Below are 22178 nucleotides of genomic sequence, written 5' to 3'. Positions count from 1 at the left end.
ATATACATTATCGGTGGAAGAATTATGATCGCGCATAAAAAAATGTGATTCAGATAGCTGGAATACTTCGCTCGCTTACGGAACGTTTGACATTTAATGCGTGTTTAATGGCCTTTGCTACGGAGAACTCTTGTAAGCAGGTTTTCAAGAAGATGGTTATACAACTCATTATCGTTTCGATTCTACTTAATGCTATTAAACTGATCCCGGTATTACTGATACTTCCAAGAATCCTGCTTTTGTACGGGTTTGTGTGATAATAAAAATTAAACGAATGTTTTGCTTCGAAACTGAAATTTTCTGGGATAACAAATAACATATTCTACCGTTGTTTATTGCCTTTCCCAGCCAGCAAACTTCCTCCACAATCGTTCGACGAAATGTTGCTCTTTTCTTGTCGATCAGATTACTGTTAGTAGAAGCCTACACCCAATCACAATCTTAATGATATTGGTTCGCATCGATGAACCGCAGTCAAGCAACGCGAGCCGCCTCACACCATTACCCACCCATGGTCAATATTTTCTCAGCTGTACTAACGAGTACGGGCTGTTGACGTTATTTATCGCTACCTGTGCAATAATTCGATCGTAGATAACCGTACCGGCGGCACGATCGGTACGGGTTTTCAGCGACCTTAATTGGAGTCAAAGTACCGGGCGTCTCCATGGTGAGCGCTCGAGCTTGTGAACCACTAGGCGTCTCCATGGCAAAACGGTGTGGCAAGTTTTTGAAAGTAACAACACAACATTTGTTTTTTTTTTTACATTTCTATGGAAGTAGAATCGCATGAACGTTCATTGGAGCAATTTGTTTGCTCGTGTATTGAATAAATGACATTTTTTACGACGTAATTCAAGCAATTGTCTTGTCATGTTTCATGTTTTTTTCAGCTTCATTTATTATACTATTTGTTCCTCTGTAATACTGCATCGCTTTTGAAGTAAAACAAAGAAATCACTAGTAATCGCACAATGATTGGGTTGCTTCGGTAGAACGAAAGGCTACTTCGTGATGAGCGTTTTTTCTTGTCCTGGTTTCGTGCCTTTTGTTCCCCACACAAAGCTACTGCAAAATGGCGTGTTTTATCATCACTCATGTCAATGCAGATACCAATCAATGCTCCTTTCAGTGCTTTCTTTATTGTTCGCACATAAAAGGGGTTCACAGAAATGAACAATTGATTACCAACACACAATCCCCGACACTCACACAAAATTCAGGTGTAATTTAAGCCTTTCGCGATAAAGTTTCACAAAAGTTCCAAAACAAGGCCCTCGTTGAAAGAAGAAGGCACCAATAATCAAAAAGTCAACGGCTGAGCGTACTGCGTTCATTCGCACTTGTTGAAAACCATGCTCGCCACTCAGCTCCAACAAAAGGGACCTTTTCGTTCGGGCAGCACCGTGCTGATCTAATTATACGCGTCACGGATACGGGTAGGATAAATATTTAATTTCCGACGCGTTACATCTATCTGATACGCTTCGGTTTGTGCAGCACACGGGCAGCGAACGGTATATGAAATCGTGTCTAATTACAAGACAAATACGGCAAGCTTCAAATCGGTTTAGCACCATCACTAATGCTATACAATGCAACCGTTCGTCGGGAAATGTTTGCACCCGTAGGGCGTCACATCAAAGAGAGAATGGTCAGTCAATTCGTGTGCGCTTGGAAGTGAAACGTGAACGAATTTTATTTGGAAGTTATATCAGGTAACGTACAAGCAGCAATAAGCTTGCCGGACTAATGTTTCCATTGCTTCCATCCAAAATTATTCTTTCGTCTGTCTGACTATTACATCTGTTTGATTCTATTTCTTCATTTGATGTCACCAGTGCGTGTAGACAAGCTTCACAAACTGGTGCTTGCTTCTGTTTAACATCAAAACGCTTTGAATATGTCCGTCAAGTTGTTCGAGATAATGTTCGGTTGTTTGATGGAAGGAATCATTCCTTGCAAGATGCTTCATCCTTCTATCATTTGCTTGTACGTGCGGAGTACAATGATTGAAAGGAAAGACGTTCCATCCAACCCAGCTACCCCGATCTTGACATGCCGCTGGCGTGTACGGACATGACAATGATGTGAAACAATAACGACTGTGGCAATGTCGGAACTCGTAACAGTGTGGCTGTGGTATGTTTTGAGTTTTCTTTGATGTAACCAGAAAGGAACGAACAACCGTACTGAGCTGATATCGGAAGAGTTATACGCTTAGGGTTGGCTAGTGGTACAATAATTCCCGCCATATGATCTAACCAAAAATTTGCATCTAAATTGTACAATAACAATGTTGCTTTATTTTGTTAAAGAATCGGAAAAGAAAAATTGTTTACCTATCCTATTCCGATAAAAACAAACAAAACCCCGCAAGGATTGAAAAGTCCACCAACTTTTCAACCATCGCGCAGCAACGTTCATTTCCCTTCGGATGCTTTACACTGTCAGCTTGATGGATGTTGCCGTCGAGCAGTCAAACACACGCGCGCGCGAATGTCAGAACTGCGGGGTGGAGTTGGTGGTGGATTGGCAGCGCCCACCGTGCTCCCATTGTCCATTGTCAACCGTAAGGACCGGTCTCAAGCATTCAGCTCTTTTCCAAGAAAATGCCTACATTGTGGTACTCGTTTCTGTTTTTTGCATCTAACCGACCGCCGTGTCACGACGAATCGGAAGCGAAAGAAAGAAAGAAAAAAACTTTCCTCTCCATGGTAGTGGAAGCTTCGTATTGATCTGGTTGTTGAAACTTTGTAGAATGTTTAAAATCACTTTGGTTGGTTTGTCGTTTGGGAAATGGTCGGTACGGTCGCGTCGGTATTGATTTGTTATGCTGTTCGTTTGTGCGTTTGTGTGCTTGATTTGTTTTTTAACACGTTGTGTTTGCGACTTGCTATGCAGCAGCAGATCAATCCACATTGTTTTTGTAGGAGTTTTCTCATGTAGCATTTGAAAATTTCTTCCCAATACAAGAAGGGACCAAAGAAACGAAACTGCATTCTCAAACCGTAGACACAAAGCAGTGAAATGGTTCGCCATTCGTTGTAACGTGATGAGAAATTTTATGATTCAATGCGTACGTTCTGTTATCACTGCGAGCCAGCTGCTGTTTGGCTCAGACGATATCCATAGCTTAGTGGAAACCATTGGCGTCCGCTCGATTTCATCCCGAGCCACCCCTGTACGCTCATCCCAACATCAAGCACCACTTAAAACGAAGTGTTAATTTTTGATCCTCGAATTTTCTCTCTTGGACTCCCGCCACGATAAGGGCCGCCCTAGGCCGGTGGGCCGGTACAGTGCTGCAAATGGTTGAGGTTAAATTTAACGGTCCCGTTACGATGGATCTTGGCCGTGGCATATTTTCCTACCCCGGCCCAGCTTGTGGTAACGGGGCCGGCTGTAAATTAGAGCACTATGTTTTGCGCCGGATTAGATCAAACCGGGCAAAGCATAAAGTAGCAAAACGCGCACGGTGAAATGAGCCTTCTCCTTTACCATTTGCCACGTGCAGGGCAAACGCAGGTGAAGATAGGGAAGCGATGCCATTCCGATTCGTTGTGATGGGACTCGGTCCCAAAAACTTCATTCCATACATGCGGGATGTGCAGCTTCACGCACGTGTGCTGGCAAGGTGGGGGTTTTGTCGTGGTTATGGCGGACGCCGTCTCGACACCGAAAGGTCCCCCACCGGTATGGCACTTTTCCGATGTTGCTACAGCCAAACCTTTTGAGGTTTTGGGAAGCCGTGTGCCGCTGATGCTGATGCTTCAACGGAGTGAAGTGGTTGAACTCGTTGATGAAAATCGGTGGCGTACATAAAACGGAAAACCGGTAAGGGCAGAGAAACGCTCGCAACACCGCTACACTGCTAAGTAGACCGACGGTTTGAGGCCGCTCTTTCGGTGCGGTAGGATTTCCATTCGGGGTTCTTGCTGATGCTTTATGGCAGTGGCAAAACCGCACGCACCGTGTAAGCAGTCGCGCTGTCTTTGTTGGCACACAAGCAAGTTGCTGGATGCCACTGCACATTGGAGTTGCACTCACGTGTAGATTGTGAGCCGCGCCGTTGCAATTGCTGGAGCCGCGATACGTGAAACAGAACACCGAACTCGGCGAAGCGTGCAAAGCTTCATTTCGCTACGGAAGCTTTAATCAAACTTTATGTGTTTAAAAAGTTTCCCGATGCAATCTGGCTGCGCTACCAGGTGGGAAATAGTGCGGGAAAGGAGTAGGAACCGAAACGGGATGGGTTTGGCTGCAGGGTAAGGTTTGGTAATAAAGATACTCATAATTAATTTACGTGAGAAGCATTAAAACCATTAAGCTATACGAACTGCCGCCAACTGCGTGGGAAGCAAGCGTTACATTTTTGAAAAAAAGACTTCTAGCGAATGTGGTGCACGTGGTATGAGTCACGCGTTTGGAATAAAGATGCGATTCCTTGTGCAGGGACGAAGGAAAACTTCAAAGTATCAGTTTATTTACAACTGCTTTGCTGCTATGTGCCAAGCATGTTTCATTGTGATGGCTTTTGGGAAATTTAATGTTTTTTAAGCTTTTTTGTTTTATAAATCAAGAAGAAACTAAGTTTTTTTTATTGACTCTTGAGCGAATAAAAAAGTATTGATTTTTTAGTGAAGCAAAATAATATAATGCAACGATGAATGGAATAATGGGGTTCGCGAGTAAGTTTCCAGCGGTTTCTTGTCTTTTGGCTTATCCCAGGCATGGCCGGTTACTTAAATGTTGTGGTTGTTGATGATGGTGAAAAGTTGTTACATAATTTTTAATGTATCATTAAGAGTGGTTAATTACAGCCAAACTATACACACAGTTTGACAGCAAGCGTCGCTATAATCTTTGGTTCCCAGATAATCCAATCGTGTCTGGACAAACCGCGTTCAAACGCCATTCGTAACATTGTTTTGATCTGAGCGTGACGCTGTTCAAACTACACGTACCAAAGCGCGTCAGATCGCATCAAACCGATTTTTGTATGGAATTGACAGCAGGCGCAGACTGTACCATAATCTTTTGACTTGTCAAAATGTGTGTGTAGTTTGGCTGTCAAAGACCTCAATATTCAGGCTATATTTCTGTATTTTCTTTTATTTAAGTTGCTATAACATCTATATGTGCTATAAAATTTTGATCCTGTTATTTAAAAGGGGTAATCAAGTGGTATTTCTAGGTAAGCCCATTTACATTTCAAATATAAATCAATTCTGGTATAAAGAATTCAAGCACCGCCAAAAGTATCACCATAACTGCGTTCAATGTTTAAAAATCCCCACGATACATCACACCAAACGCCAACCCTCAGTTGCTTTATGCTGCAAAGCATTGAAGTGGTGCAATAAAATGTAAAACACTAATTAGCATACAAATGAACATTGCATTCGAACGCTTCGTGGACAAGTGCATGCATGCCACCAAAGCAACAGTACAAACACTTGAAAAAAAAAACCTTGTATGCGAGCTTATCCGTGATTCGATTTCGCAACGCTTTCATTCGAATGGGATTGATCAAGCGGGATTGCAACGGCAACGTATAACCTGTTGGTACACCTTGCCTCCCAATGAGCGAAAACTATAACTTACAATACACCCTTTATCCACCCTTGGTCTGGCTGGTGGAATTGCATCTGTGCTGCACTGCTTGGTGCGCTGCGCAGTGTTCGTGACCGATGGAACAGCAACAAAGATGGGACCACTTTTACGACGCTTCAGAATGCAGTTTATCCATTTTACATACATTGAATTTTCAAATACACGGACAGAAAAATACCAACGGCGAATGATGCACGAAAGTGTAATGCAGTGGGCGAAACGAGCAGCATCTTCTGCATCGCTTACGTTCACTTTGCGACGGATCAGATTACGGGGCAAAGTTTTCTCATTCCGTGTTCTCATTTTTCCTGCCCTGTCGTTTTCATAAAATATGGCGGATGGAGTTGTTTTTTCTTCGCTGCTCAACTGAACCACGAGCTGGGGTTGAGGTGAGGAGTAGTGTCGGTTGCAACCTATTGTGTGTCCGTCCGCATGCATGGATTAACTTTCCATTTTGATGGTAGAAGAATCAGACTTCTTTCGCGATTTCCCTTTTTTTTGGTTCACTCGTAATTACGTAAAATGGGTCACAGTGAAAGCGCTAAATAGAAGGAGTTTGTAACGAAGTATCGAATGAAGACGATAAAGAGCTCTGTTTTTTTGTAAAGTCATCCATCGAGAATTATGTAAATAGTAGCAATTTGTTGTATATTCCACAATCATTAAATTTTAATCATAAATGCATTAAATAAACCTTTAAAGTCCCGTTCCATTCAACTCCTTACCCATTTCCGTGGCTTTTCAAATGACGTCCAACGGGTACGGGATGCCCCCGAGCGTTACTGATACCTTTTCACGGTCGAAAAGTAGCCCCGGGAGAGATGATAAATTATTAACATGCTTCCTGAAATTGCTTACCTTTCGCGCTGGTGAAACCTTAAGAAGGTTCCGCAAAGCAAGGGGAATAATCAACGTGGTGCTTCATGGCTCTTTAACCGGTGCCAAAGATTGGCGTCTTTGACATTTGCTTATTTCTCATTTCGAAGGCAAATTCAGCTCAACAACCCTCAGCAAATAACAACGTTATGCTTTGCCCTCCCTGTGCGTGGTGGAGAAGAGAATGAAACATCTTCCGGACTTAAAATCGCTGGCAGAGCGGCACCGGTTTAAGGACAAGCTTCACTGCATGCTATAAAGCGTCGACAGCAGACTTTGAAAAGGAAGCATCAATCGATGTAACTCCGGAAGGTAACCATTACACATTGCATGGGAATTTATCCTGGCCATTTTCAAAGCAACCCTATCTTTTACCTCCAACTAAACGCATTCCTTCAAATCCACGCGTTAGTTCATCCCCAGCCATACATCACCGTAAAATCCTATAACTGTGGCCATTTGTTTTGGTTTCTATTTTTTTATCCAGTTTATTCGAGAACAAATGTATTTATGTGTGTGTGTGTTTTTTTTGTTTCTTCCCTTTTTTCGGAGTTTGGTGTTGGGAAGTTGAGCGTTAAAAATTAATATGAACATAACTCGCCATTTTGTTATTTGCCCGGTGCAGTTGAGCGAAGTGTAAGATTAAATTTAATGCGTTTGCCTGTCATTACGCAGACCGGACCCGGGTCCCGGGGCTTTCGTTTTGTTTCACGCTCGAACAAACATTAAACGGGAATTAATTGTGTGAAACGCTGATCTTCGGCTGGGGCTCTCGAGGTTTGCGACGAGGCGATAAATGATACCTAATGGTTTGCTGTGTGCCTTTTTCCTCCTGGCGGTGCTGTTATTGTTGGGGGTGGTTTGGTATGTCGATGTAACGTAAACGATAGTAATCGGCATTACAAAGTTTTTCTCCCCTTTCAGCAGCTGTGATTTGTGTAATAAATGTGGACAAATGAGGGAAACTTCACACATAACGACACTTGTTTTTCGTAATGAACAACTAGAATGGTAGGTTTTCGGAGTGTTCAAAAAGTCATCACTGACAACTATCTTTGTTGTTGAAAGATTGTACGACATCGAAACAATGCATCTTTTTTTTATCTACACATAAAGCGGACTTGGCCGGATATTTAAGAGACATAAGAGATCTTCTTTTCATTTGATGATCATCTTAATAGTTTTCTAAATAAATTTAGGAAAGAGGTGTATGTGTGTATCTCATTTGTATATCGAATATCTCGTCGTATTATTCGATTCGTACCGAATAACCCATCGCATTCTTTTAGGGCATTCCCAAGGATAAGAGAAAAATTGGCACTGAAGGCACTCCTACCAAATCTGAAAAATACTATCTGAATATCATATTGAACCTTTATCAAATATCTTCCGGGCTAATATGTCGATGGAATTTCTTCACCTACATCCGTACGCTGAACGGAGTATTGCGTTGTGGATTTTACAAAAAACTTATTATTTTTTTCTTTAAGTCAATTATGGCCTTACCATCACAACTTCAGTAGCTTCAGATATCGGTTACAGGAAAATGTACGCAATATTAGACATGAAGTTTGTCCAATAGTTTATCAGATTTAAAGAATGGTCATTCTTGTGAGCATAATAAATAAACATAAATGTCATAGACAGCCAATGTTGAAACCAAGCCAAGGACAATGGCTGTAATGGACCTAGATGATGATAGGGATGATAAGTCCCATCTCTTACTCCGACATGGGTTTGAGTGGGATAGAATTATCTTTACAACATTTTTGCTCTGTTGATTTATATTTTGTTTTTATTCAAGAAGAACATTTAGTCTGTATTGCTTATAACGGTAACTTAATTTATGGTACAACTCAAATTAGTTTGAGGGCAATTCCTTTTCCAAACAGTGAAAGGGATAATTATACCGGATGGTGAAACTTATAAAAGTAAAACGAACGAGTAATTGGGGGCGTTCAACATCAAGTGAATAATTTTATTTACTTTCATCAATTCCTCAACATTCTTGGTGGGATTTTTCTCACCAAATTGAACGTAGTTTTGAAAAGTCATCTTCTTTACCGACACAACAGCCTTAAGAGTTTTCGGTCTGCCATTTCTGGTTCTCTTTGGCTTTATTTACCTGTTGCCGGATAGGATAGTGCCGGAGTCCTGCGTATGAGGAATTGGTGAGAAACTTGTTGAATAGGTGATGTCGTGTGCTACCAAATACACCACCAGACCTACAGAGTTTTTCTCGCTTTCATCACAAAGGTATTCCATGGAATTCCTTACACAGAGTTCAAAGAATCTAAGGTGTTAAGGAAGAGAAATAAGCATAGATCAACTAGGCCTTACTAGCGCCGAATAATAGGCTGTGCTTATTGTGAAACCCAGGTCCCAATAAGGGTGAAACCCGGGTCCCAATAATCGACCCGAGACCGTCAAGGCAGCCTTCCTTACCTAACACGATAAATTTCAGTCGCTAGATCCGCACATTTCTAATGAAGGATTAGTTCATCATCCGTGCGAAGGTTGCATCTTAATCCATTCATCCTCGTGCTACCCAACACACGGCGTCCAATTAATCAAGTCAAACAGCAACAACCGTATGAAATTCCATTCCGATCAACCAGTGTAATAAAAACAACACAACAGTAAGCCATCAAAGGCGAACAGACGATCAATCTAATTTGCCTGCTGGTCATAAATCAATCATCGGCGTACGGTTCGGTGACGATCGAGTGTCGATGACATTACGCTGGGTTGCGCATTTCACATAAATGTGTGCGATATATGTAAACAGCTTTCAACCTCCATCGTACGGCCCGGACCGGTTTGGGAAAATGGGAATTTTTTTCTTATATTAATTTCGTTTCGCCCCAACGAAAGCGCTCATTTCACGATTGAGTGTGCGTGTGTGCGTGTGTGTGTTGAGGGGTTAGCAAACGGGCAGAATGTATTGATTCCAACGAACCGGAAACTGAAGCTACCGATGCCGGAAAACGCCAAAGATCGATCGATCCGAATGTCGTTTGGTGTGGTTCGAACCGGTAATCGGCCGGCGAGCGGTAGTGGCACAGGATGTAGGTGCAGGAAAACCATCCTTACCATCCACTTTCCTCCTTGTTCTCGTTCTTCCCCACCCCGCAAAGGATTGGTTGGCATCAATCGTGGAAAATTGTGTGGCAGCTAGCATGACGGAAGGTTCACCGAGCCGGCGTGAGTCCTCACGGGAAGGACGTAATTGATTCGATTTGTTTTGGGTTGTGTTTTCGTTCGCTGGTTTCGAACCGTTCGGCAGCATTTTGTAAGTGCGAAACGGACAAACAGCTGACCATGACCATAGTCTAAAAGGCAACGATTATTGAATTGTGTGGTTAGTTACTGCTTTACTACTGCCTATTTGGCTTTGATACTTTTTGCTGTGAGGAAATTATGTAAATGTGTAGTTTAGCACAAGGGTAAAATAAATATTTTTAATACATAAACTCTAGATAAATGTTAATGAACATATTCTTTTCTTTTCGTTACAGGTATGCTATAAATGAAATAACATATTGTTGTTCTTCCCCCTACCCACAAGTAAGTGAAGCAAAGATAAATTTACCAAGCCATGGAAGAGCAAAAATAAACACAGCTTGATCTATTGCTGTCAGTGTTATGCAGAAGTTAATACCATTAACACTGGAATTACTTTTCACACTTGCGTAATGGAGTCAATTTATAGGCTCTCCAAATTACGTATATGCCAGTTCGTTAGCGTCTCGATTGCTACGAACCGTTCAAATTCACATGTATGCCCTGCTTACATAGCACCATGATGAGGTAAGCGTGCAAATGGATATAAATTCCTCCAATAGTGTTTCGTGTTGGTGGATGTAATGCTACATATTATAAATAGCAAATACTATTAGCCCTTTCGGCTGCCTGATCCTATTGCCAACCATACGGGAAAAATCTATCTCACCGTGATCCTTTTACCTTTAAATTTGGGTACGGCGAAGGGTGTGAAAAACCATGGACTCAACTCGACGCTGTGTCTGAGTGGCTTTAAAAAAGCTTCTTCCCGAAGCAACGCTGCAACCAAATCAGCATTCCTGTCACATTCCCCTTCCTGGGTGGGTTTAGGATTTTCCTACCGCACCACGTCAATATGGTCCGAGTGAGCAGTTTTGCGCAAATTGGTTGTGAAAACGGTTAAATTAGATTTCCCCTGCTGAGGGTTCTAAGCGTGAAGTGAGAAATGGTGCCGGCATTTGTGGAGCATCTTCGGTTCCGCAGGTCAAACCATTGTTTGTTCTATTGATTCGACGGGAGCTTCGGGGTGGGACGGACAGGAAGAAAATGGCTACCGTCTGGAGATTTAGAACGAAGCCGCTCAAACCGAAATCCTCTTGTCTGGGGCACTAATGGAAAATACCTTCCGAGCAGGGTAGTTGATTTATGTTGGAACCGACCATTCCGAACAATCGGACCCCAGAACGAACGTGACAGCGCGTCAACACGGTGACGGAACCGATGGGCGGCCGGTGAACTCGCACGATCGAGAACGAAGAGAAACAAATAAAGTAAACTAGCAAACCGTAGCTTGCGGGTCGCACGGGTAACAAGGGCGCACCTTCCGTTTTTGACGAAGGCAAACGGATTGGTTGGAAAAATCGAACATTTTCCCAAGCTTCGAGAAAGGCAAACATTAATGCTGGAGGATTTCTGCTTGTATGCTTGTGTGTGTGTGTGCGTGGAAGCCAAAGAGCCATAGGAAGCAGCTTACAAAGATGGTTGCACGAACGAAAACGACAAAAGCCGGCAGTCGTTCACCTTCTTACGGATGTCTTTTTTGGGGAAAAGCAAAGATGCCAGAACCACCGTGCATGTATGTCGCGCCGTACAAGAACCACGTGCCGGAAGTAAAGGACACGGATTTCATTTTCTCCCACTTTCCAACACCCTCTTTCACCACCTTTCGCGCTTTAAGGGTTTATTTGATCTCCAGCCCCATTGCCTTGCGAATGTTCCATTTATTGCATTATTGGAAGCCAAGGCTCCAATGTCGGCGAATGTGCCACATATCAACAAGTACCGTGCTCGTTTGGTCGTATCATCTCGCAGCTGGGTAAACTTCATCTCGAATACGAATTGATACTTCGGTGTACGCTTCGAAACGCACGTATCATGCTTAACGCCTCTTTGGAAACGAATTCCCATAGTTGGACATACTTCTTCCCGGTGTAATTCCTGTTTGATGAAATGTTTTCGCATCAATCCTCACGAACTTTCGTACATCGGCCGGCCGGCTTTGGCTCCAGCACGTGCTGCCCTGTTCGCACAGGTTGCGCCGTGAAAGGTTCACGTTTGACAAATCAAGTCCAGCTTCGACGCTGCGTCTAAAGTAATTAAGATAATTTCCCCTTAATTTGTGTTGCGACTAGGCGTCGACGAGATGAAGGTGGCACGAAAGTGATTAGCAAAGTGGTTCTCGGGCAGATTGTTAACTTTCTGATTTGCATGATTTATAGCGATAGCAGGTTCGCGTTGCTTCGCGTTGTCTGTTTTTGTTTGACACGCTCGAGTGGGCTTGACGAAGTTGATCTGGTCGGTGTCGGTGTTTGCGGGGCGCTGGCTGCTGAGCTGACCGTTTGGAACGGCGGCTGACAGACTATGAATGTTTGATAAGTAATTATCACAAATGAGCAGTTATCTGGAGGTCAACTTTGGAGCTCAATGTTGGAATGAAGAAGTTAAGTTGAAGTTTTTTTTTAATGTATTTCGGAAAAAAACATCATTCCCGGTCTCATGACTGTGATGAATGTTTGGCATCTGCTCAAAGGAACGGTTCGCTGTCAATAATGTTTAGACACTATTGGAACTCAATGTGCAAAAATAGTCTAGAAAACGGAGAGTTCCATTCAATATTTTGACAGTTCCCTGGATAGCTTCAGGAGTGTTTCAGCTTTAGAATGTACACTCACAGTCATAGAATTCTAACGGATAGGACCAACATAACAACTGCCCAAAATGCAGATCAAGCTTAATGGACAGACCAGCACTAGACACCAGAGTGGCCACCAGACGTTCCAGTGTCAATTGAATTTCGAATCTTGGTTAACAATTCCGTAGCGAAGAACAGCGAACAAAAAAACGCGTACATGCTTGACACTCACAACGGTGGATGTCATGGCCGTGTCGATGTCACCGACATTGACATAAGATCCACGGTTCCATAATCCCGTGCGCGCGATGGATGGAAGCTGCTACCATTTGTTGTCACTACGGCTTAAAGCCATCCCACCACCCGGTCCCACCCGGAATGGGATAATGGATCCGCCTGAAGCAGACGACCGGCACCGAGTGGGATGGCACTAAAAAGTCCTGGCATACGGATAGCGCTCACCATCGAAGCGGTAAAGAAAGGAAAATTGACAACAAAAAATAAATAAACAGCAAAACCTGTGGCACGGCGAACCCGGCAGCATAAAGCACAATAAAAAAAAAAACAAAATAATAATAGCAACATGACCGGCCCCGGTTGTATATGGCCGTGGTGCGATAAAAATATGCTTTCGAATTGGCGCTCTCTCTTGACGGTGCCGGTCGCCGTGCCGTCTGCTTTTGTGTGGCAGGTCGAACGGGAACGGGTGGCGAACTGGTGGAAAGGGTTTTAAGCGCGAAGATCCGCCCGAAGGGATGAATCCGACAGCAAAGAGAGCGGGACCCGAACGGTGGAGGTCGTTGAAAAATGGGCTAGTGAACGTGGAAAGTGAGACGGAGCCGGAGATCAGAATGAGAATGATGCAGGAAGAAACAACAACTACATGCACCGTAATGAACCGATTTAGGTGGAACGAAAGTTTACCGAAGTATGCAACTGTCATTTCGGAACAAAAGTGGTGCTACATTTATGCTTTCAAAAATAGTTCGGCGTAGGTTAAGTATTAAATACGGAAAGAGGTTTAATTAATCCCTTACATCCTAGAGTTCGGCATATTTCGGCATGAACGTCGGAAAAGTCGAAAAGTGGAAAAAGAGAGGAAAAAGAAAAAAAATGTTTAAAGTTAGCATTTGATATTGTTGGTGAAGCTGATAACAAAATGATGCGACATGATTTTCATTTGTTATGAAATAATAATAGATATCCGTAAAAATACTGTTTTGGCTCAGAAAATGCTTTTAAAATAATGAAAAGAATTAAAAAATGTTACACAGGAAATTGTTTTTTTTTCTCGACTTCTGAAAATAGACAAATAAATTTTAAAGTATCATAACTTTTGAATTAAGACTGTATACTTATGGGGTGAAGTGGGTTGAATACTGTAATATATTTTTGGAGTCAACAGACTTTTGAATGGACTTTTGGTAAAATGCATTGCAGAATTAAAAAAAGGAGTTGTTTACAGGAGTTTACATTACATTACGGACTACTGATTCCATAATTTACTCCTTGATTTCCCTCGCCCTCTCTCTCTCTCTCTCTCTCTCTCTCTCTCTCCCTCTCTCTCTCTCTCTCTCTTTCAACCATCCGAATTCACCATTCCAACTGGTAACCTTATTCGGTTACGTTGGTTGGAGTGAATGTGCGTTATCTCGGGACACCAGCCACCATGGTAGCGGCATTGTTTTTGGGACCGTTTTCCCAGCTTTTCCTTCCCACAAACAACCTGACCAACAGGTAGAAACGGGCACGCTTCTACCACAGCAATGAGCTCAATTACCGGAAGTTAAACAAACCATCGTGACCGTTGTTTGCGGTTGCGAACGGTGGGTGTACAGCCAGTGAAGTGAGCGCTTCGATCGTAAAGTGTCTCGTTAGTGTCATGGTCGGTGGTCGGACCAAATCACGGCTCGATTCACCCACTCTGCAGCAGGAAGTGAAGAAGGAAACGAGAAACAAATAAAAAAAAACATTTCCACTCTCTCCCCCCTTCCTTCTCCTACCACACCCGCATACACACACAATGGCAACAGGCAAGAAATGTTCATTCCAATGGATTTACTCTCTCACACGCGGTTGCGAAAGAAAGAGATGTACAGCGAGGCCACATTGTCGCCATGTCTCGGGAAAGCATGCCATGGATAGCGAGATAGCCCTCGGTGCCGGAATGGTGATCCTTTTACCCCATTTTTTTTGGCTCAACGATCGCGCGTTGAGCCATTCCAAACGTGTGTCTGTGTGTGCGTGCGAATGAGCAACAGGAAAATCGGGTTCAAAACAGGGGGAAAAAACAGGACAAACATAGTGAAATCTCGCGCGACAAATCCCTCGCGTTCATTCCGGCCAGTCGTCCTCCACGTGGGTGGATGGGATGGATGGAGATAGATCAACCTGAGCATTCGTACCACCACCACCAACGCCGCCACGGGTCTGGCAAGCATGGTGTGCCATGGTTCGCGGTCCCGTGGTCAAAGACAACTGCCTCGGTACTAGTGTGCCGTCATCGTCAGCATCGTCGTCCCCGTCGTGGTTGAGCCACAGTCGGTTGCAGTCGATGCTGCTGGTAGGACCGTGGGAGTTTTCTTTTCCGCGAAGATATTTAACGAAAGGATTACCCTGTCGCAATTACGGACATTCCCCTCGTTTCCCGCCGTTCGTTACCGAATGGCGGTGTGGAAAGGGTGGGCGATGGGAATGGTAGTGTCGGGTTTAGTATTACAGAAATCTAAAAACGACTCGTTTGGGCAGTGAAATATGCTCGCGTGGTAAACGTGAACCCAAGTGATGAAACGATGCACCGCGTGGAGAGTGGATTAAAAAGTGTTAAACGGATGGTGAACGGTTTGCGTGTTGTGTCCTTAGCACAGGATGTCATTTTTAAAGTTGAAACCTATTCCAGTTTGAAACGATAATAGACATTACATCCCTTCCATGGCTACTCGCGCACACATCCAGAAAAGCCATCTATGTCGTAATCCTGTTTGCATATTTATTCCAACCAAAGCGTCAGATTTTATGGCTTTCCGAATCGATTTTCCCTTCGCCCTACGTTCCAAATGCCACTGAAGCATCTCAATTTAAGACGTCCCCGCCGCCATCAGCATCATCGTCATGTACTTCCGGGAAATGAAGTGCCGGGCCAATTTTCTCCGGCACGGTGGTACACATTTCACCGTGCAAACAAACTATGAAAAGAAAGCAAGGTTTCTCCACACAATCCAGTGGCAAGGACGGAGCATCGCTAGACAAAACTAGTTTTCCGCTTCGCATGTCAACTGCACACCGTCCACGGTTCATTAAAGTTCACGGAAAACCCATCAAGATGCTATTTACACACGGACCGCTTCTCTGCCTTATCCAGACCTTCCCTTCAAGTTTCTTTGCACACACACACACACACTTGCACGATTCCTCGCTTTCGTGGACAATCATCAGCATCGTGTCAAACACACGCTTTCCAATCCGGTCCTTGGCAGCCGTTCCGTGCTGTCCACGCGAGGAAGCAATTAATGGAAATTTGCTGCTGAAAGCATGTGCACTTAATGTACCGCCGTGAGTGCGCTTTGGTGAAGGATTAGCAGTTTTTGTTTTGTCATGCCCGTCCACATTCGTCGAAAGTATGCAATCCGGAATGGCACGTACGTGTTGGACGAGTATGTCGTTCGGAAGCAAAAGCAATCGATCGCCTTCCGCGTGGAAAGTCACTTCAGCGGTTGGTATTGTTTAAAGTTCCTTAAGCACACTCCGGACCAATGATGGAGTGGTTTTTTTTTCTATTCACACGCTCAATTCACCGCTAACGAAACCCAATAAATCTTAAGCCAACAGTGGCTGAGAGGCATTCTGGTGGGAGGAGAGCAACAAGAACAAAAAAAAAGCAAAGTTCCACGAAACTCCCATCTCCCGGTGGAAAAAAGATGGTGTGCCGTTCCCGTGTCATGCTCACCATGGGCGCTTGCATTGTTCCGCGCAGAACAATGGATGGGACATTAAAAGCGGCAATCGATAGTCCGCTCCACCGTGGTTGCCGTGTGGATGCCGATGCTGGTGCCACATAAAACAGTGCCAATAAACGAGTTAACAATGAGCTGCTGCTTTACTGGAGTGCCGCGTTGATCGATCATGTTGCACTGATGAAGCTGAGTCGTGGAGCGTTAGAGATGGAGAGAGAGAGAGAGTGAGCAGGGAGATAGCAGTGTGGCTGTGGAATGGTATTCGGTGTTCATAAAAAGGGATGAAGGTATAATGAAAATCTTAATCGAAGCAACCCACACGCGGGATGCACATTGTTGGGGGACGGGGTTAAAGCACAGCGTGGCAGGGTTTGCTCATATCACGTCCAAGTCGTTCAGGAAGACAAAATCCCAGTGTTTCACCGTTGAAGTGGTTGATGGATCGACAAACTTGTTCATTATCGGAAGCTCGCGGAAGTCCCGTCTGTGTGCATGTGTATGTGTGTATAAACATGTGTCTGCTGTTTGCTGAGTTGTGGCCTGTGTGTCGACTATTTACAGCTCAGTGTGCTGGCGAACGTTGAGCATCCATTTCCCGGAAGGTAGCTTTCGCAGCTCGCATTCAACGGCAGCTTTCCCTACCAGCCTGGAAGCAGTTTGCGTGTGTGATTTTGTGCCATTTTGTATGTAAAAAGAAATATCTTTTCTCCCCAACGAAAACGACGGGTAGTGGTGTGGTGAGTGATCAATATTATCGCCCAGGCCGCACCGTGCATCGATTATAATCGCATTTGAGATAAACACAGCGAGCCTATTGAATGTGCCAACCGTGAGCTATACGTGCATGCCTGAACATGTCCCGTTCGGTGAAGTCGGTCAATACGGGCGTTCGGCTCGAACCGACCGGCTTACAAACGAGCTCCGGATCTGTCGCACAATCAGCCGGACGTCGTAAAAGTGTGGCCCTTCGCGCCGGAAGTTTTGATGAGCAGCAGCTGCTGCGGGCGGAGTTGACTTCCCGGCACGGTGGCACCTCATCCCAAACGACCCCGAATGCTCCCCCGCAGTCTTCGCCGAAGTTTTTCCGTACGCAAAGCTTCGGTGATCGGTTGCTCGCTTCCGCCTCGCCAAAGTTTGTCAAGTCGAAAAAAATGTTCCACTCCATCGGACCGAAATCATCCTCCTCGACCGGGTTGTTTTACCCACCCGAACCATCTTCGTCACCAACCGGAAAACCGAGCGGGGCAAGCTTTGGATCACGGCGGAAGCAACCGGGCGAGAGTTCGAACCGTACACAGGAGTCCACCTCCGTGGAGCAATCGGTTCCGGACCATGATCCACTCGGTGCGTACCGGGAGGAACTGCGTCAACTCCGTCAACTCCAGAAGGAACGCTTTCGGTCACGCAGCAGCAGCATTTCCATCGAGCGATGGAATGAAAGCGCCACCGGACAGAGGTGAGACCCAAAACAGCGTGTGGGTATCAACAAATTTCAAATGTAAAATTAATGGTTCGATCCCGGGCGCCAATCGACCGGCCAGGTGCCATCGATTTTCCGATTTGCCGGAAGGCCGTTGAACATATTTATTGCATACCATTAGTCATGGTGCTCAATTGAGTTTTCCACGCTGTGTGTTTTGTTGATGGTAGGAAAGATTGCCAGTGGAGGTTGCGTGAAATGACAAAAATGCAGATGATTTTCTCCCCATCTCCAACCGGACGCATAGTTTGGAAGTTTGGAGCCCGTGCAAAAAAAGTGCCTCATCAGCGCTGGACAGCACGGTGTCCAGCTGGTGGTGGAATGATGTAGTGTCGTTCAAAATACTAGATTGATAAATGGGATTCCTTTCCAACCGAAGCGAACGCATTTTGTAGGGTGACATAGAAGCGGGAGTGAGCATTGCCGCGTTTTTTTTCTGTTCTGTCACTCCATAGCACCCATTCAGACACGTCTCGATTACGATTGGACCACCATTACGCACGGGGACGGGAACGGACCGGAATCCGTTAATCATCGCGGCTGATAAATGGGACAGAAGATTTGTGTGATTTGCCGTGATCGTCTAGCTTTTGTCGGGCTTTCTTTACGACGAAACCATTCTCATTTTCACCACGGGCACTTTTGCACAAATTTGAGCTTTAGCGGCACGTTCGGTTTGTGCAACAATGACAGCTGTCTGCCGGGTGGAAAGGGGCTTGTCATCGAAAGTGGAACACAATCGGACGTTGTGGAGTGTGGCTAACAATGCTCGCTGAGTATCATTAGCGATCTGTGATGCGATATGACAAAAAAAACAAGGATGAAATTGTTAAGTTTACTCACCAAATTGAACATGTTGCAGAATGTCCATGGAACAAGAAGAGAAAACTCTTCCAAAAATGAACAAGCTTTCATCGGATTGAATATGTTTAGCGCTTTCAACAAGTTTTCACAAGTTTGTTGTCAATGTCTGCTGTTTGTTTGTTTGACATCTGCTAATGAACGCAAACCCAATCCAATCGCAAACCCAGTTTTATCCGCTTGTTTGACCATCAATTTACTACTCCAATGTCCAACGACAGGTGTGTGAAAAAAAAACCCTTCACTCAAATATACTTGTTTGCATATGAACTGACAGAGATGAATGTTGCCAATCTCCTGTTATACCGGCTTTTCGCTGAATTATCATCTTCACTGAAGCACCATTCTGTGTGCTAGTACCTCATGCGCGGACCGAACCATCACTGTGCTTATTGGATACTATATCCGATGTACGCTTTTCCACGATAAATCAATTATAGGCGCGACGGAACAATTACTCACGAGTTCGCTTCCGACACACGTGGTGAATAGCTGTAGTGCAAGGTGTAAATCAGCACTTTGTTGCTTCGTCAAACGTAAAGTACAACTTCATCACATCGCTTCCGAGCGATGAACAAGCCGTGTTTTCACGATGTTACCTTAAGCACAATCAATTTGTTAGTTTCGAAACAGGCTCACGGGCCTAATTTAATCTTCAACCATTGCACGGTACGTATCCGCCCGAGACAATATGATGTGCTGCATAATCAATTTCAACCTTGTTGTGTGAGTAGTTCTTGTAGAACAATGTTTAAATGTCATACGTGGAATCGATGACAGGATGTTTTGAATAGATCAAGAAGAAATTTGTTTTTCGATACTTTAGAGAGGTGAGATATCATACAGAGAGAGGAATTTTAGATATCATACAGGAGAATTAATAATTTAACAGAAACGTGAGTGTTTAGATCGTGATGCTCGATGGTAGAATGTTTTGTGTATTTCAGAATGTTAATCATTAGGACTATCGCCATCATAACATCATAAATACGAAATGAAAAAAACTTCCAATAGCTACACTAATTATCATTCTATGTTATCATGCTGAAGAACATAGTCAAAGGACGAACTCTAATATGAAATTTTGTAATTTTGAAGGTCAAATTTGTAGGACTACCCAATTGTTTTACAGTGTAAACAAATGATGTACATATTTGTGTACATGTAAAATTATAATTACAAATTATATATTATTTATTATTTACATAATTGATGTCTTAAATTTAAAAAAAAATCCAATTTTCTGGATTTTCAAACACAATTTCATAGTTTTCAAATTGTAATGAGCAACAAACTCTTCAAAACACCTGAGTTTCCGAATCTTTCCAAACCCTATTCTCGATTCGATACGGATTTCAGGCTGTTGGGGATGATCTTGAACTCCTTTTAGTAATCTCTTGGATTAAGATTTTTAAATTTTAGCTCTTTGAAATTGAATATTGCGTTATGATTGTCTAATATTGTGATGTTTTATTTTCGTTTCAGGTAAGCAGACAAAATAACTCAATAAGGAACAAAAATCACTCTTCATGCTGTAAGTATTTAATACATAATGATCAACATTTTTACTCAAGTAATATTTTAAATAATTTCGCATGCCGATCAATGCTACAAATGATTAACATCAATTATTTAATTGGGGTGTTATTTTACTATTTTTTTCCCTAAACTCTTGTCACTGAAGATAGTTCAGTAAAAAGCAATTTCTCAACAAAAATATCAAGCATGAATAAAAGACACGATCCTTCCCGGTGTGAAATATTTCACAACTGAAAGTGAAACTTTTCACGCTGTACTAAACCCTGTTCATCCTTCAGTAGAAAAGCTTCAATCGTTCATTTCCCACTAAATTTTCCGTGCGATGAAAACTTCCAGGGAAGAAAGCTTTCCTTCCCACCATTTTCATCGCGCAGCACAACGCGCGATGTTTTCGTATGCGTTTTACGATATTTCGTTTCCCGTCCCAAAAAGCACGTGGCTCCGGTTGGGAAGGGCAACTTTGTTTACAAACCACTTCCATACTGTCGTGGCATGTGTTAGTGAGAACGCTTCCGAACCGTTGCGAATGTATTCGTGCGGTTGCGTTACTATGCCGAGGATACGGAAACGATATGAATGAAAAGCGTCCTGTTTCGCCACACAAAGGTTGGCAGGGTGGCCCCGTTTTTCGAGACGACACGGACTCGCATACCAGAACGCTTGCTCGCGTTGAGCTTTTACTGTCCCACTTACCGATTGGCGCGTACTGTGTGGATGGTGTGGAAGAAAAGGGTGTTTGTTTCGTTAGATGATTTTGTTATTATCGTTCGTATATCTGCCGTATCGTAGCGCACTTGTTCCCGCCTTGCGACACAATTTACCACCCCCATAACCAAACCGCGGCGCCTTTAATCGATGACGTTACACACACTTTTCCGTGACGTGTCTGATGCACACCATACCAACCACGTAGGGGGGTTGTCTTGCGGGGAGTAACGCTGGAGAGGAACAACAGACGCAGGCGAGATATATTTCGGCAAGCTTGGCGCTCGCTTCGGAAAATCATTTCGTGTCAGTTTTCCACGAGCTTTCGACCGGTATGGTTCGGTGTTTTGGTGTGGTTCGAGCGCGTCCTTAGACGTTGCGTTCGTCGCCGTTGCAGACAACACACGGTTCGTTCGGTTGCGGTTTGTTTTCGGAGTTTGCGGGCTTCTCTTCGCAGTGGTGTATAATCGATGCATTGTGTGGTTTTGATACACGAAAATTATGCTAACGGCCAATATATATGTTCGCCCGGGTAATGTGTCAAGTGAAATAAACGAGTGGCCACACCTTCTTCCGCCCGAGTGATCGTAAAATTAATCGTTTCAAAGAGCAGTGTAAAAATGCAACCCCGTGAAACGCATTGTTTGCGACAAAGTAACCGTAAATCGAATCGATCGTATTCTTTGTGTACGGCTGACGAAAAACCGGTTTTGTACGGTGAAAGGAGCGATTTTTTTCTCGGAATCACATTGAAACACTTTCCTAGCTTTTCTTTTTGCATCAACAAAATACACAATCATCTGCTGGAATCGCGTAACGCATCATCATAAGAATGAACTCATGCTCATGAATGAGATCCCTTTCTTGGCGAATTCGGTGCAGCAGCAGGAGTAGAACTGAATTAATAATCATCGAACAAAAGGCAACATAATTTCGGAAGAATTACGGGCGCTTGGCGATGTTCGGCGGTTGGCCACCGTCGTTGGTCTACGCCTTGAGGGTTGTTGCCGTTCTTGTGCCCAAACTGGGCTCTATGTAATTGAGTAAATATAATTTATTCACTTCAGCCATCATTCAGCACGCCGTCACAGACTTCACCGCACGGTGGCTCGCACATGGCTGGATGCTGAACGGATTTCAATTAACCATCGCATAATTTAATCAGCAGTCGTGCATGAACATTACAGAGCCCGCGTTTGAAAAGGGGTTATTGGGAGATAGGAATACCAATTGC

At 43.8% G+C, this 22178-nt stretch overlaps 1 protein-coding gene across 1 annotated transcript in view; it reads left to right on the top strand.

Annotated features, from left to right (window-relative positions):
* LOC128706758 (GTPase-activating Rap/Ran-GAP domain-like protein 3) overlaps window positions 1-22178 on the top strand; it is a 57945-nt gene that overhangs the window by 2328 nt on the left and 33439 nt on the right. The gene's annotated exons all lie outside the window — the stretch shown is intronic.

This window comes from Anopheles marshallii, chromosome 2 (genome assembly GCF_943734725.1).
Source record: "Anopheles marshallii chromosome 2, idAnoMarsDA_429_01, whole genome shotgun sequence".
Lineage (NCBI taxonomy): Eukaryota > Metazoa > Arthropoda > Insecta > Diptera > Culicidae > Anopheles > Anopheles marshallii.
Note: the sequence above shows the minus strand (reverse complement) of the source record. Positions and strands in the feature narration are given on the sequence as shown.